Source organism: Microtus pennsylvanicus, chromosome 1 (assembly GCF_037038515.1).
Source record: "Microtus pennsylvanicus isolate mMicPen1 chromosome 1, mMicPen1.hap1, whole genome shotgun sequence".
Classification (NCBI taxonomy): domain Eukaryota; kingdom Metazoa; phylum Chordata; class Mammalia; order Rodentia; family Cricetidae; genus Microtus; species Microtus pennsylvanicus.
This window is the reverse complement of record NC_134579.1, coordinates 18,696,081-18,701,359: the sequence shown is the minus strand read 5'-3', so window position 1 is coordinate 18,701,359 and position 5,279 is coordinate 18,696,081.

The window sequence follows — 5,279 nt, the reverse complement described above, 5'->3', positions numbered from 1 at the left end:
TTTAAAAATTAGGTCTACTGAAAACACTAAAAAAAGTACAAAGATATATTGAGACATCTTCTGAAGAAAAAAAAAGTCCCCAAGAAAGTACTGTAGTAAAAATGTGCTTTAAAACTAAGAGATAGAAAGGCAGGGAAGTAAAAAAGGATAGAGAGGGAATAGGGAGAGAATAAAGGAAAAAGGGGAGCATGTGGAGTTCAGGAAGCAGTGTTGATAACACAAGGAGAAATGCAGGAAGTTTCCTCAGTCCTAGAACACTAAAAAGGAAGTTCACATTGACACCTGCCCAAATGACTAGAAACCAACATTCCAGGTAGAATTACAGCATTTCTCTAGAAAGAAATGATGGATTTCTGTTTTCCTTCAACAAAGCAAGTGAGGAGATAATGTCCACATTGATTGTAGAACTGGGAAAACTTGTGCTGTAACTTAAATTATTATATTTTATAAAATCAGAGAGATATTAACTGCATAAAATTAAACAAGCCTCATGTTCTTTTGCCTGAAAGAAAAAATAATTTCTATATATAGAAATTATTGACACAGTTGCATGAGAATAGCTCTGAATAGTGATATAAACTAAAAATAAGGTTAATGAAAGTAGAGAGAAGTAAGGAATGAAAGGGGGTATTGTAGAGTACTTTGGAACCTGCACTAAAGTCAGTTTTAAAAATGTAATATTACAGGAGTTAAAATTTAAGATAGAAATCTGAAGGTCAGCAAACACTTTTTTATGATGCTTAAAAAATCATTAATCAGCTTGTGCTTTTATAGAACTGAAATAAAAACAAAGCACGCAAAGAATATTTTTAAGAATATTTTATCTGATTGGAGAAATTATCACCACTGTACTAAACCTGCATAATTCCAGCTGTATTTTAGATTCTTGTTATTATATCCACAGACATGTGTCGCTCTCACCTCTCATTTAAGGAAGTTTTTCTTTGCAGCAGATAGAGAACATTGTAGACAATAGAAAACTACCACTGGTCAAATATAGGAAACAATTGATCATTTACTGCCAGGTCTAATGGATCTAGAGAACATCATATTGAGTGAGGTAACTCAGACCCAGACAGAAAAACATGTACTCACTTATAAGTGGTTTTTAGCCATAAAGCAAAGAAAACCAGCCCACAAATTATAATCCCAGAGAACCTATACAACAATGAGGACCCTAAGAAAGGCATACATAGATTTAATCTACATGGAAATCAGTGGCTATATCCTGATGGAGGTGGGTCTTGTATCTTATCTGTTACTTTCATTGGTTAATTAGTAAAACGGCTTGGCCTGATAGGACAGAAAATTAGGTAGGCAGGGTAAACAGAACAGAATGCTGGGAGAAAGAAGCAGAGTCAGTTGGTAGCCATGATTCTCTCACTCCAGAAAGATGCAGGTTAAGATCTTCCCTAATAAGCCACCTCATGGGCTACACAGAATATTAGAAATGGGTTAGATCAATATGTAAGAGCTAGCCAATAAGAGGCTGGAACTAATGGGCCAGGCAGTGATTAAAAGAATACAGTTTCCATGTAATTATTTCGGGTAAAGCTAGCCAGGTGGTGGGACACAGTCCTGTCGCTTATTACAACAATATCCCAATAGTACTCCTTACCTAAGACTCAGAAAACAGCCAGGAGGAGTGACCCTTCCTGCTAGACTCAGGGTGAAGAAATCTACCTTCAGATTGTGTCTTCTAGAAGTGACAATGGACCTGTACCCATGAAATACCACTAATATGGCTGTCTAAACAAAATTTGAACAGCACAAAGGAAAATCAAGGAAACCCAACACTAAACCAAGAGCTCTAGGAACTAGGGAATGTTGAGAATAAAACAACTAATCTTCCCCTGGGATAAACCCCTGAATACCAAATGGTTGTCCTTTTTCCTTTTCTTCTTTACCAAAGTACAGGTGTATGGCAGGTAGCTGCCGTGTGTGGTGTTTTATACCTATACAGTTAAGAACTAAGTTTTTATTGTGGAATGATTTATCACTGTAGTGGAATGGGACAGGTTCCTCAAGTTTTGCTCTTCAAGCATCCCTTCTGCAATTGGACCTTGACTACCCTTTCTGATAACTGTAAATTCCATTATTACCAAACTAGGACCTTACTAACATGTTGTAGGGAAGTGCTTGTTTGTCCTGGTTGCCCAGACCCAAAATAATCACACAGAAAACTCTATTATTTAAATCATTAGCTCGAGCTTCTTATTGGTTAATTCTTACATTTTAATTTAACCCATTTCTACTAATCTGTGCATCACCATGAGGTTGTGGCCTACCAACAAAATTTCTGTGTGTCTATTTCCAGCAGTGGCAGCTCCATGGTTTCTCCCTGACTCCACACTTCTATCTCCCAGTTCAGCCCAGTCTTCTCTGCCTAGCTCTGCTCTGGCCCTCCCTTCTCTGCTATATGCACAAAGCAGTCTCTTTATATTCACAGCATACAGAGGTGACTCCAACCTCACCTCCCCTTTTCTGTTTAAATAAAAAAAGAAGGTTTTAGCTTTAACATAGTAAAATTGTATAAAACAAAACAGGTATTAAGCAAGAATTACAGTATAATATTTATATCTACTTAATATTTTATCATAACTAAGGAAAACTATAACTAAAAATTCTTCAACTCCATCAAAGACTCCAGAAGGATATAATATTACCTAAGTAAACAGGAAGTGCATTTTAAGCAACTTCCAAAACTCTAGAATTGAGAGACATCTCGCTACCTGACAGTCACACAAAGTTCTTCTGTACCATTGGGGCATCCATCTTCAGCCTACAGGCCCATAGTATAAGCAATCCAGGCAAAAACAGTTTCTTGTCCAAATGGCTAGCAAACTCCATAAGGTGCCTCTTCGATGTCGATTCTCCTCTTGAAGTAATTGGTGCTGCCAGGAGCAGATGTGTATCATTGTCATGAAAAGTCGTCAGTACTTAAACATTTTAAATGCCATATTCTGTAGCCTTTGAAAGTTTTGAATAATATCTAACTGAAATATATCTCTATATCTAGAAAACCTAACATGATTACAAGCTTGACTATTATAGTTGACTCTCTATTTACCTATATTTCTTAATTACACATTGCATTTTTAAAATGAGTTATATGATCACGATATCTTAATCAAGAGCAGAAATATATATACACAGTATAACAAATTGACCTTAAATTTGTATCAAGAAACCAAGATCCATACCCATGCAAATCTCTATGGAATATCCACTTTAAATGTAAACAAATATTTATAAACAATATTTGGGAACATCGGGGTAGTTTTCTACACTACTTCCTGCTGATTGGGGACACTGTTAATCAGGTCTGTCATGGTGTCCTGTGTGCTAGGTTCATCTCAGCTAGCAGTTAGGTAAAGTAATTTTTTAGGGGTGTTAATGGCAACTTTTCTGGGCTATTGGTCCATCAAATCATATTAGTCTGGAAGCAATCCACAGGTTCTCATCCTCCTTGGAAACAAAAGAAGAACGTCTTTTTCAAAGCAATATATCCTTAGACCCAAATTTTGAAGACAAAATACCTTTAAAGTATATATGTTGGTTACTTAGCTCCTTCAGAGTCAAAAAGTTCAAAGACAACACAATATTGTGTATATTCCATCTTTACACGGCTTTTCTTTACTACTTACTGTTTTAATCTATAGCTGTCCATACTTAACTTTTTATACTTTCTCTTCTCTCTCCCAAGGCTATGTATATTTTAAACACACTATGGCCCATTTAGAGTTCTTCTATGTCTGAATTTATCTTCATTGCATGTATGTAATTAATTTCTGACCAATGGTACTTCTTAAAATCCTATGTTTGAAAAAAAATCCTATGTTTGATGGATTTTGATGGCCCTGAGTTATCAGCTACAGTTTGTTTTGCTATTGGTTTGCATTTTTAGCTTTGTCCTTTATTTCTTTCATGACACAAATGGCCATAGACAATTGTCTACATCTTATTCTAGTATACTTTGGATCTACAATATCTCTATAGCTTCATGGTCTGAGGGCTGCTCCCCAGCTGTTCTTGATTCAGAGTTACTCTTGAGCATTTAAATGGGATGCATAGCAAGCTGATCCATCACCAGGGGCAACTTTCACTGTTCCCTATGTCCTCTCTGCTTCCTGTTCTCTGTGATGTGTGAATCTCCACGACAACTGCATTCAAATGCATGTCTCATTGCTTTCCCTGACTAGTGGACTGAGAAATTTGGAGGTTTTATGTGTTAGTTAATTCAATTGTGGTCTAGAAAAAAATTGAACAAATACTTCTTAGCCAAGCATGTCAAGCAGTTTCTCCTAACATTGAAAGAGAATGTGTTTACTTTTCTTTTGATCTTATCCTTCACCACAAAGAGGTGTGTTCATTCCAATATTCACAATGAGGATCAGTGGAAGCTTGCGGTTCAGGATTCAAGTATACAAAACACTTCTCCTCCCAACAAGGCTAGCACCCAAGAATGTTCCAGTGTTTCCTGATGGTCCTATTGTCATTCAGCTATTCGTCACAATTTCCATTAAGTGTTCCAACCCCATTCTGCCTCCTGTGTCACTGTTCCCATAATTCTCTACTTGACTGTGATTCTTGTACTCACTGTGCCTCTAGGTTTCGCATCAGTGGTATGCCTGGTGACCTCAACGCTCTGACAGATATAAGAAATAAACATCGATTTTCAGTCCTATCAGCATTGCTTTCATCTAGTGAGGACAGAGGTGATGACTTCCAAGTACTTTATATATTATAACAAAAACAAGAAATGCAACCTTGCACTTTTATTGAATAATAAGTGTGACTCTCACCCTGTAAAGGTTGAGGACCATGGGTTGTTTGAAGGTAGGCTACTTTCTTATTAACCAACAATAAAAAATAGTAATAAATAAAACTTTACATTTTAATTTTGTTTGGTTTTTTGATTACTAATGTATTTTATTTTCATTGGTGAGTGTATTTGAAGAACGTAATATTAAATCTTATTCTTATCTATTGCCTTTTAAACAGCTACCATTGTATAAACTTAATGTAGCCCGGTCTCATATTTTCCATATAACATAGTTTTATAGGAAATTTTTATTCTTTTTAGCTAAAAAAATCACCTATAAGTAATTTCAAAATAAACTATTTTGTATTTATAGGCAAACAAAACAGTCAATTTCTCCTTACTTTATCTATTGCTGTTCTTCCTTATCCAATACTTTTTTATAATTACAGAAAGTGCTAGAAATCCTCCAAGCTATTTATAATAGCACCTGTTAATGAATAGTACCCTTTAGCTC